The sequence below is a fragment of the Cryptomeria japonica genome, chromosome 2, assembly GCF_030272615.1.
Source record: "Cryptomeria japonica chromosome 2, Sugi_1.0, whole genome shotgun sequence".
Classification (NCBI taxonomy): Eukaryota; Viridiplantae; Streptophyta; class Pinopsida; order Cupressales; family Cupressaceae; genus Cryptomeria; species Cryptomeria japonica.
Genome location: NC_081406.1, coordinates 221,124,210 through 221,137,688, shown reverse-complemented (window position 1 = coordinate 221,137,688; position 13,479 = coordinate 221,124,210).

Sequence of the window (13,479 nt, the reverse complement as noted above, 5' to 3'; positions counted from 1 at the left end):
GGTGGGAATTAGCACTCACAAAATATTTGCACTCTTTTGGAATGCTCCCGGTTAAAGGCCTAGCCCAGTTAGGAGCTTTACAATATGCTTGGTTAAGAGAAGACCTTGTTAGGAGTCACCTGGTTAAGGGATTTCACCTTATCCCTATGAGGAGCTTTACCCTATTAGGAGTAACCTTGTTATAGGATTTTAAACTCAAGCTAATGAGCCACCCAGTGAAGGGATTTTAGAAATAAGACCTGTTAGGATATACCCGGTTTAGAAATTTCAACTACTGTAACTATTAGGGAACAACAGGGCAAATTATCTAATCACAACACTTCCTTTCTTTCTAGTATAGATCCTTTTAAGCTCAATATCTACTTCTCACATGCAGACTCTTCAATCTGGTTCGGCACACTCTTCTTCTCAAACCACCAACACACAATCTCTTCTCAAACTTGACCTGATACACATTTCAATGAGGTCAGTTACATAACCCTAACCACATTCAAAATACATTGAATTTATATTTTATATCATTACAGATCATTAAAAATCATTTACAGATCATTACAACAAATTTGAAGACAATTTACACTATTGAATGATCACTGCTCATCACCGCACATAGATTTGATAAGCAATCGAACCTTTGTCACATTCTGCTAAGCACTTCATTGTTTCCAAAGAAATCCAATCCTTGTACATGCTCATATATCATCTTATCATTACACATGATTTCTCACACATCATCACTAAGTTATGAACATGATAAGCTCCACCGCCAAACCATAAATCATTACTGGTCAAAGATCTGTTACTGGTATACATTTTTCTTCACAAAGCTTATGACAGTAAATCATAACTCACTCAATATATTGAATTTCTTGATGTGATGTGGAACATAGATGCATGAACCTGTCCTCAACACTCATGTAAAACTGCAATACCTAACTCATCACCAATCGTTCATACCAGTGTCTTGATCATTGCACTATTCCTGCTTACCACCATATTGCAACTTAGTAGTTTTGTTGTCTAACACATTCCTCTACCGGTCAAGCTTTACCGGTAGACCTAGATGAGTTAGATGACCCATCAAACATAGTTTCCATGAAACAACTTACAACTACTATCAACATCATCTAGCCAACAATCTATTGGCAATTTGGAGGAATTGATTATGTGTTGCACTGATGTTTTGTCATTGATGGCAACACCGACTGCTATAGCTACTTTGGCTATTTACCAGTATCTGATTGATCTTAGTAGGATGATTAGTTTTTGGTTGGTATGATCATGTTGATGTGGTATGCTCTGGTATTCTTTGGTCTATGCAATTGGTTTGGATTGGTTATTCATGTGGTCCTGATGTGTATCACATTTAGTTGGTTTGGGATTTGATGATCTAGAAGCTATCACTTGTTCTAGTAAGCTTTTTGGTTACTAGTAAGGGTTTTACTGACAGAGCTTTGTTGAAGATACTTTGATATTATGCATAAGTGGTGTTGGTACGGCTTCTAGAAGGTATCCAGATGCTAAGGGTTATCATGTTCATGTTCCAGTTGTTCGTGGTGTTTCATTTGGCTTATGGAGACCTATTATAGGTCTGGTGGTTACTCTGCTGGGTTATGGACTGGTTTATATAATGTGTGGGTTGATGCTTCTGATGCATTACTAGTTGGATTCATTGATTGGATTATGTTGTTAAGGTATTAGGCCGAGTTGGTTGATCATTAGATTGTAGGTTTAAGTTATGAATTTATTGTATTATCTTTTAGGTGGCTGGCCTAATTATTTAGGTCTCGAGTTGGTATAAATATGATGTAGGATCTCTTTGTAGATCGATGAGATCATGTATGGTATGGGTTATGGAATTATCTATATGTGAACAATGTTGTAATCATATGCAGAGGTTTTGGTCGATCATAGGTGATCTAATTGGGTTTGTGGAAGAGGTTTAAGGCCTCCAGTATTGAGCTTAATTGAAACTGTACTTAGGCATGGGAGATGTTATACTTATAGTTCAATCTTCATTATGGATTGTTGTTAGATGCTTTATGTAGTTAGTGAGACTCCTTTTGTGATGAGAAGGGTACTCTATGCTATTGGCCTTCCTACATGTGTAGGCCCCTTATTGTAATATTTATTCATCTTATCAATGGATAGATATTGTGGGTCTCCAATCCCACCATGGTTTTTCCTCTTTGAGGTTTTCCATGGATAAATTTGTGGTGTTATGGTATTGATCTTTGTGTTTGCATTGTTGTTTATTATTATATGCTTTTATGTTTACAATTGCTGAGTTATTGTATTAATAAGGTTAAATTTCTCCATTCCAGTAGAACACTGATTCACCCCCCTACTCTCAGTGTTCTTAGATCCAAACAATTGGTATCTGAGCCTAGTGCCTTGGAGTAAGTCTAACAGCTTGAGGAAGATCATGTATCCGAAATCTATGCAGATAAGTTTAAGGAAGGAACTTCAAGTAGCACTTGAAGACTATGATGTTGAAAGATTGAGGAACATGAAGTTGCGAGATGAATTAAATTTTGTAAAGGAATTCATTTTTACTTTGCAGGATAGGTTGCCATCTATTCAAGCTAAAAGGAAGGAATTTTTACAAAATAAGGATGATGAAGAGAATGATTCTCTTAAGGAACAATATCAAAAGATGAGTTAGGAGAATATTGTCATGAAGAATGAAATGCAAGCCCTATCTATGAGGATGTCCAAGGAGATTAAAGATCGAAAGAAGAATGAAGAAAATCTTGCTATATATCTGAAAGATAGATCTAAAGAATGCATTAGGTTGGCACATCAGAATGATGTGTTGAGAACTGAATTGGTGCAATCATAGAACAATGAGCAAGAATGGTAACAATCCTAAGAGGAGATATGGATGCTACAAATGAATACAAAGATAAGTTCAAGGTTATTTTTGCTAAGCTTGATGAATTATTGAAGAATCAAAGGGACACCAGAGACACTAGAGGTCTTGGATTTGAGCATGGAGAAAGCTCCGATACTTCAAATCAGGATAACACATCTGGTCATAAGGTCAACCGGAATCAGAGGTCACCAGTAAGCAAACCCAATGCACATAAATTTAATGGTAGATGCTTTGTTTGTAATACATTTGGTCATATGGCAAGACATTGTAGAAATAGAGAAAATCATAATAATAATGCAGTTCCTGGTCAGTGTTCAAATTGTAAGAAGTATGGTTATAGGACAAAAGATTGTAGAATGAATGTGAAATGTCATGCATGTAGAAAATTTGGACATATGGCTAATCAATGCAGGTCAAGCAATGGTCAAGATTACTTTAAAGCAATTCAGAAGAACAATGTCACTTGTTATACATGCAAAATAGTAGGACATATTGCTAAATTTTGCAAAAGAAAGAACCTATCGACAGGAAGTGATAAATATAATGAGAAGGGAAAGAAGAAGGTTGATGACATTTGGAAGGAGCATGAGAAGAAGTGGGTTATGAAGTTTGAGGCTCAACCGACAGAATCAATTACCCCAGATATTCATTTGGATGAAGTATATACCCCAGTTACTCAACTGATAGAATAGAATGTTCCTACACTGATAGGAAACTCATTCGGTAACTATGGTATTCACCTTAGGGGGAGGAAAATTGATGTTAGATCTTGCATTGTGACTAGTAGTGGTCTAAAATCCTATTTCAGATATTTGGAGAAGTCAGTTTGAAGGTTAATTGAGAAAGATTTGTTGGATCTTTGATCTTGGATCTAGTTTAGTTTACCAGTAAGTCATTTTATGAGTTATGGTTTGGTCATACACCTACTGTTAAGTATTTTAGAATCTTTGATAGTGAATTGGAAGTTTGATCCTAGATGTGATGAAGGGATATTTCTTGGTTATTCTAATGAAAGAAAAGAATATAGATGTTATAACAAAAGATTGCAGAGAATTGTGTAGAGATCTAATGTCAAGGTAGATGAGTGGTATAGAGGTCAAATCAGAGTGAGAACTGATAGTGGAAATGGTCATAACTGAACCGGTAACACCTTTATTGAAGCAAAATGTTGAATAGTTAATCCAACAATATTAGAAAATTCAATGGTAATTGAAGATCAGGGAAGAGGAACATTAAATTAGAAGACTCCTAGGTATGTAAGGCTAAATCATTTAGAAAAACAGATAATTGGACTAGAAGAAGGTTGGCAGCTGATGAGGTATGCTTAATTTCTTTAATTGTACCAGTATCAATAATTGAATCTTGTAGAGATGAATGTTGGATGAAAGCTATGGAAGAGGAATTGCATTAGTTAGAAAAGGACAACACATGGACATAGATGTTATTGGAACTAGGCTTGATTGGCTTACAATGGATATTCTCAGAAGGAAGGAATTGATTATGTTGAATCCTTTCTTTGGTAGCTAGGATTTTCAAATATTTTCAAGGATTTTCTAGTATGGTTTTTATTTTATGATGACTTTACACTTTGAGCATGTTCAGATGTGGATTGGGCTAGAGATATAGGTAATTGAATAGGCTCATCCAATGAAGGTTTCTTTCTTGGAAAGAAACTTGTTTCATGGATCAACAAGAAATAGTCATGTACTTCCTTATCTACTACTCAAGCTGAGTATGTTGTTACTACTACTAACTGTACACCTATTCTATGGATGAAGCAAATTTTGAAGGATATAAAGCTGGATTACAATGAACCGGTAGTTATTCACTGTGATAACTCTTCTAGTATTGACATATAAAAGAATCTGGTATTTCTATCAAGTATAATTTTTTGAAGTAGGTGGAAGAAAATGATGTCAGATTGGTTTGATGAATCATTCAAGCATTTGAGAGACAGGTTGAGGTTTTCTAGCCCCTTTGATAGAGACCTAAGTGATGGTGATTGGCATCAATCAGGTATGCATCATTCATTCCGGATTGATGTGGTGATTCTACTACTTAGGGGGAGTAGTTAGTCTTGTGATTCAGTGGTTTATGGTTTTGCTTTGATATTTATGTCATATTTTTGGCATTGATGTCAAAGGGGGAGAGATATTGATGTGCAAAACTTAAGGAGTTATATACATTAGGGGGAGAGATATTTATGTGAAAAACATAGCTTAATAGAGATATTAGTCTAAGGGGGAGATTATTGGCACGAGGAGGAACTAAATTTCACATTGGTTATATCCCAATGGGGAATTTTGGTTCATGTCTATGGATGGTTAATTGGTACAAAGATTTTTGGTTCAGAACCTCATTGTCATATCATTTTGTGGGAGTTTTTTGGTTGTCTTCCATTGGGGGAGACTTGTTTGGCATTTCTTGGCACTTGGATGTTTTTCACATCTAGTGTTGCCATCAATGCCAAAGGGGGAGATTGTTGGAAATTTGGAGGAACTGATTATGTGTTGCATTGATGTTTTGTCATTGATGGCAACATAAGCTACTCTAGCTACTTTGGTTGTTTATCGGTATTCTATTGGTCCTGGTAGGATGATTGGTTTTTGGTTAGTATGATCATATTGATCCAGTATGATTTGGTATGGTTTGGTCTATGGAATTGGTTTGGATTGGTTATTCATGTACTCTTGATGTGTATCATATTCAATTGGTTCAGGATTTGATGATCCAGAAGCTATCACTTATTCTAGTAAGCCTATTAGTTACTAGTAAGGGTTATACCGACATAGCTTTGTTGAAGATCTTTTGATATTATACATACGTGGTGTTGGTGCGGCTTATAGAAGGTTATCCAGATGCTAATGGTTACCATGTTCATGTTCTAGTTGTTCGTGGTCTTTCATTTGGCCTATGGCAACCTATTATAGGTCTGGTGGTTACTCCGCTAGGTTATGGACCGGTTTATGTAACGTGTGGGTTGATGCTCCTGATGCATTACCGGTTGGATTCATTGATTGGATTATGTTGTATCGGTCTTAGGCCTACTTGGTTGATCATTAGGTTGCAGGTTTAAGTTATGAATTTATTGTATTATCTTTTAGGTGGCTTACCTAATTATTTAGGTCTTGAGTTGGTATAAATATGATGTAAGATCTCTTTGTAGATCGATGAGATCATGTATTGTATGGTTTATGGGATTATCTGTATGTGAACAATGTTGTAATCATATGCAGAGGTTTTGGTCAATCATAGCTGATCAAATTGGGTTTGTGGAAGAGGTTTAAGGCCTTCGGTATTGAGCTTAACTGGAACTATACTTAGGCATGGGAGATGCTATACTTGTAGTTGAATCTTCATTCCAAATTGTTGTCTGATGCTCTATGTAGTTAGTGAGATTCTTTTTATGATGAGAAGTGTGCTCTAGGTTGTTGGCCTTCCTACATGTGGAGGCCCCTTATTGTGATATTTATTCATTTGATTAGTGGATAGATATTGTGGGTCTTTAATCCCACTGTGGTTTTTCCTCTTTGAGGTTTTCCACGTATAAATTTGTGGTGTTATGGTATTTGTCTTTGTGGTTGCATTGTTTCTTATTTTTGTATGCTTTTATGTTTACAAGTTGCTGAGTTGTTTTATTAATAAGATTAAATTTCTCCATTCCGGTATAACACTGATTCACCCCCCCTCTTAGTGTTCTTGGATGCCAACACAATCTCCATCAAATAACTTTATTGGTTGCCAACAATAACTTTACCAGTCATCTTCTCATCTCATGATTATCACGATATGCCAATAATCTTCACATCATTATCTTCATTAGATATGCCAACAATATGCAATATCCATCACATTAGTCATCTCGTAATTGGTCAAGGCACTCAGCAATGCTTCTCTGGTGCTTATGTTATGTTCAACATCCTTGATCTCATTTGCAGTAACATGACCATTCTGAGGAACATTGTAGACATTCTTTGTGATCTTCCAATAATATTCTCCAATACATTTCAAGTGACATTCCATCTAGTTCTTCCATATGGTGTAATTAGTTCCATGAAATCTCAAACTCTCCTTCTTGTAAACAACAGTTTCCATCTCAGATCTCCTCAAGCAGTCAAGCTTCTTTTAGAGGTTCTAGCTTTGATACCAATTGTTGGTAGAAACAATGAAGGAAAACTGAGAGGGGGGGTGAATCAGTTTTTACCAAACTTAAACAAATTAACCACAATTATAGATCTGATCATTAACAAAAAGAACAAATACAAGCACCACAACAACAATACACATAACACACAAATTTTTATGTGGGAAACCCGATTAAGGGAAAAACCATGGTAGGAGCATATCCACAATATGAGGATACTCTGAAGTAGTATATGTAAATATTACAATGGGGAATACACATGCATTTAGGAACACTACCTAGAGCTCACTTCTCAAATATGAGAGAGGACTACAACCCTTAGAGAAAGAAAGGAAGGCTCACTACCTTACAAAGATCAGACACCAATCTGGATTACATGAACTAAAAGAATAACATCTTCAAATGTCTGATCATAGTTCTAGTTAAGCACACTATCTACTCTGCAACTCTCTTCTTCACTTCATCACTCTTCCAAAAGTTCAAATGCTTGTTCACACATACAACAGCCTCTAAGAACGCAAACACACATCTTACATGATTATTAATCTTATTTATACAAATCATCAACCTTAATTTCAAGGTTGGCTCAACTCATAAGACCTAATTACAAAATTACATCACACGATACATAAATCAATATGTGGACCAATAAAATTTTGGCAAAGACATAACATGGACCTAAATCAAAACCTCGAACACGCAACACCACTGAATATCTCACCAAGATCATCTGCAATATGCAAGAATCATTGGGTTGGCCAAAAAGTCGTATAACACGATGAATACCACCGGACCAAGAAAATATTCAATAACACGCACAATAATTAATGCAGACCAGCAACATGGATAGAACAAAATCAAAAAACATCAACAAGGAACGTGAATTCTATCATGATAACTCAAATTACTAGAATCATTATCATCTCCCTCCCAAAGCTCAAGAACACCAACATAACTTACTAATAAACTTAAAGATATGCTTGTGACGTTTCAAATCATGAACCACTCAGACTGAGTGTTGGCAGTGGGCCAACATCCCTCATGGGGATTCATGACATGGTTTAACAACCTCCTATGGATTCTATAAGTCTAGTGGTTGTATCGGGCATTGACAGGTCAATCTTTTGGTGCAATGACAACCCTAGCTTGTAACAATTGGTATCAGAGCCTGGTCCTCTATTTTCAGAAGTCTAACAGCTTGAGGAAGATCTTGACACCAGTAGAGATGGAAAACTTGAAGAAACAATTGGAAACAACTCTTTCAGACTATGATGCAGAAAAGTTGAAAAATATCAAACTTGAAGATGATCTAAAAGCTGCTCAGGATATTATTCAAGCGCTTCAAGAAAATATTACCATTATAAGAAATAAGAGAAGAGAACTTTGTGAAAAGATGCAGAATTAGAATGATAAAAAGGAAACTCTTAATGATCTAGTAAACAAACTAAGACAAGAAAATAGTACAACAAAGAATGAGATGCAGGATATGACTATGAGATTTTGTAAAGAAATTGAAGATAGGAAGAAAAATGAAGAAGACTTGACTAGAAGACTAAATGATGCTGCAAATGAAAACAAAAGACTTAGTCATGAAAATGATATGTTAAAGATAGATTTGATGCATACACAAAATGAATCAAATGAACTCATGAGACAGAAAGGAATCTTGGAAAGAGAACAAGCTACTGCAAATCAACACAAGGAGAAATTCAAGAAAAGCTCAGAAGAACTTGGTGACATGCTAAAGAATTAGAAACCTAATGGTGACACTAATGGCCTTGGCTTTGAAGTTAGTGAAAGCTTCGATACTGCAAACACACATGATCATAGCAAACTGGTAAGGCAACCAAATGCTTTTAAATTTAATGGCAAATGCGTTAACTATAACAAGTATGGTCATAGAGAAAATCAGTGTAGATCTAGAAATTATCAAAGCACTAATACACCCACTGGTCAATGTTCTAAATGCAACAAAGTTGGTCATAATTCAAAAAATTGCAAAAGTTTAAGGAAGATTTGTATATTTATCTAATCAATGCAAGACACATACTGGCATAGGATATGGAAAATCTATTCAGAAAAAAACAATGTGACTTGTTATGTCTGTAACAAGATTGGACATATTGCTAAATTTTGTAGAAGCAAGCCCTCATCGGCAAATAACAAAGGTCTTAGTTTGAAAGGTAAAGAAAAAGTTGAAGAGGTAAAGAAATAATTCTCAAACAATGGATCAAAAAGTAAGATCAAAATGTTGATGGGAATACTCCTCCCCCAGCAGAACAGAGTAACACTCCACCGGTGGGGACTCCTCATCTAACTAAAGAAAAATCCTTTTGGAGGTTTAGCAACTAAGTGAAAAACATGCTATTATTCCCTCGGTTGATGGTGATAAGTTAAAATTACTTCTATATCGGCAGATGAGTTAAGTAATGACTTAACCGGTAAGCATTAAATGTGGTAGATAGTGAAAATAGCATTATAAAGCAAGTATTTTGGCTCCATTTTTCATTCACCAAGCATTCAAATCTTTGAGAGCACGGAAATTACTGAGGGAAGGCATTCCACACAAAGAAGCAAATCAATCTACCAAATCATTCATCCTTAAGTCAGATCAAGGTATTTATAGCTATGGCATCTTCATCCACTCCTGAATTTATTCCAAACCCTACTATTGTTGAAGTTGTTAAGCGACCTAGACCCATTTTTCAGCTAGTTCCTAAAATTGCTAAGAAAGATGACAACATAGGTGCATTCTCTCAAATCCCTAAAGGAGTAGCATATTTTGAAGACCTATAATGTACATACATTGTCACATTAATGAACTAGGTGATGATGAAATTAAAAAATATGTATAAGACTGTAATCTATGATGAATCTAGAAATGTCAAACCTGAACACAAGATAGTAGAAACCCTAGGTTTCACAAAAATTCTTAGTATCCTAGATTTCCCCAAGGATGTCCTTAGGATTGTGTTAACTAGGGTACATGGTGAATTTTTCTAGTTAGACTATATTCACAAGATCACAAAAGAAGTAGTAAAAGCAGTAACAGGGTTGCCCTCCACTGGCAAAAAACTTGACAAAACTAAGAAGGTCTCAAATGACTTAGTGACAAACCTAACCGGTGCAACATTTGATAAGAGATCACTTAGGGTAAATGATGTAAAGGACTTAAATATCAGATTTATCAGCATGATCTTAGGTTACAAGGCTGCACATGCAAATAGGTTAAACTCAGTTTCTAGTATGTGTAAATGATAATGCAAGGATAGACATATGTGAATGGATCAAAGATGAGCTAATAGACAATCTAGGAAAGATCAAAAGGGAAAAGAAAGGGACATTCATATTTGGAAACCTACTTGTTTGTTTGATGCTATACATAACCAAACAAGTACCCTGTATTGGTGCCAAAGATTTTGGATTTGATATACTGGTAGGAAAACAACTATCAAAATTACTGAACAATATGAGAGATAATAGGGAGAAAGCCATAAATGAACATTTTTAAGCACTAAAGGCTCAAATGAAAACAAGAGTAAGGTTATCAAAAGCTATTGTGAACAAGTATGAAAAGGAAATCTATTTTGTGATAAAGAAAGATGAAATTTGGATGGAGGTAGTTATTACTAGAACCATCTCGGTAACTGAAATGGGGTATGAAACTGATGACAACATAATAGAAACTTATGCAAAAGCCCTCCTGGAAGCTCCTAAGGAACCTAAAGAAAAGGTATTTGGTAGTGTTGAAACTATAGAAAGCCAAATTCAATCAAGGAAAAAGGTTAAAAAGATTGAGGCAACTGTTAGAAAAGGAACCCGACAGGCAAAAGCTATTAAAGAAGATATGCTAAAATGAACTGGTATTACTGAAAGTGAGTTAGAAGCACTTCAACCAGAAACTCACCTTTTACTAGTTGGAACTTCTTCAGAAAGTGACATACCTGTTGTATTTAAGAGAGTTGAAAGGAAAAGAAAACATTCACCGACACCTTCTCCTACACCGAAGAGGATAAGATAGAAGCAACGGGCAGTGAGGCCCCCAACAAAGAAATTAACTCCAAAGAAAAAGAAGATGACTCCTAAGAAGAAGACACAACAAACTATTGCTCCCATTGATAGACTTCTCAGTGAAATTATAGAGGATGGAAAGTTGAAGAACATCAACAAAATATATGACACACTATCCACTGATGACAAAGAGAGAGTAGAGAATAGTGTAATCTTACACTTAGATATTTTCAAGAAATTTTTTATGCAAGTTGTTGAGGAAATACCATCAAATCTATATAATAGACTAGAAGCTAGAAGAGAGGCTATTACTAAGCTAGATAAGAAAATGTAGATTGAAAAACTACTTGCAGTGCACCCTGTTAACTCACCTGAGGAGATAGATCAATTAATCTCTGAGGCTAACTGGTCAGTATTCTCAACTGCTCACCAACATGTAGCACTAATGGCGGGAAGAGTGAATGAGGTAACAGAGGAAATAGCAGATGCATGGGACATATTTTTGGTAGAAAAATAGAAACAAGAAGAGTATCAAAAACCTAAAACCTTCAAGGTATATCAAAAGGATAGGGACAAAGGAAAAGGTAAGGTAGGTCAACCTCCCAGTATAAAGGTAACATAAAACTTACCCCCACTACCTCTAGATACTCCATCAATAGACACTACTGACAATAAACTGGTAACTCAGAGTATGGACTCACCACATGAGGATACAACTCCTAATTCTAAGGTGTTATACACAATGGACATCGACACTTAGGAAGTCAATATTGTGGTGGATAAGGAATCAACTGAGCAATCAAATGTGGTAATAGAGCTACCGACAGGAAATATTGCAAAAGAAAACATTGGAATTGGGGAACTAAAACAAATTGAAGGATCAAGTGAACCCCTGAACAGTGGAAAGGCAAAGACCACAGATATGCATACTCATGCATCCACTGAGTCACCGGCAACAAACATCATAGAGGAAAAACTGGAAGTGGACAACATAGAGAAATAGGTAGAGCAATAGGCTCCTTCACTGGTATAGACAGAGACAGTGCCACTGGCCCAAAATGAAAAGCCTAAATTTTTTTTTGTAGAAATGCAAACTCAAACAAATCCTCTAGAGAGAGAGGAAAGAAAAGCTATAACTACAACCGGCGGATTACAGATTGTAAAAACTGTTGGACAAACATCCGGTACGACCATGATAGAGTTTAGACCTACTAATATAACTGAGGTCTTATTAGATTCAATAAAGAAAATAACAGAGTGCAATGCACAAAGCCTATAAGGCTATAGATGACACTTTACCAATTTTAAAGATGATAGCTCCAAAGTGTAACATAGACAACAAAGATTCTTTGAGAAAATTAGACTAATTGTCTAAGTATATAACCGGTAACTTAATAACACTGGACAAAATCAATGAGGATACATTTAAGGAGAGATTGATAAAGGAAAAAGAAAAATTCTTTGAGGATATAGTTAAGAAGAATAAGGAAGAGATGGACACCCTTTTACCAGAACTTGGTGAAATCATTTTTGACTTCAAGAAACTATACAGAGACACTTGCAAAATGGATGTATTAATAGAGGATCTTGACAAAGAAATAAAAAAAGCATAGGATAAGATTAACAATACTACTGATAATCTGATTGGAACATCAGACTCATTTTTGGAACTAGAGAAGAGAATTGCAGGGCAGGAAGAGAAAATAAGGAAACTGGAAAATGAAAAACAAAAAATAAAAGACAAAGCAAAGGACCTAAAATGCAGACTTGGTCCAAGACTAGAGTATCTTATTTCTTTGAGAAAAGAAATATCTAAGGCTTTGGTTCCCGAACTAAAGACATCGGAAGAGAAAATGCACATACTCACCGGTATAGTGCAGAGAACCCAAGAGGCTATAAAAGATAGTAAACATTTAGCAATGACATAAATTTAATTTTGACAGATATTTTTCAGATTGTAACCCACCGGTTACAAAAATCTAGGTAGGACTCCACTGACAGTGAATGACAACCTTTGTCATTGATGTCAAAGGGGGAGTAGAGGCAATGAGAAAAATGATCAACAGATGACACCATCAGCTCAAGGGGAGCTCATATTTTTTGGTAACATAGTTTTGATAAAACAATTTTTGGCAAACCTTTTTGGATATCAGTTTTGGACACTTGTTGATTTTTCTCCTGAGTGTTGCCATCAATGCCAAAGGGGGAGATTGTTGGCAAATGAACACTCCAATGAGAAATTGTAGGTGATGAAGGTTTTTTCATTGATGGCAACCTTGCAATCATATGATACCGACATCAGCAATGACAAACTCTACATTGGCACATAGGACACCAGCAGTGAAAGGAAGGATACTAGCACCCAGGCCGATAGGAATTTTGTTGATAATATATTTTATAAATAATTGTAAAATCATTGTAAGTCGACATGGTGAGTTGTAATATGACT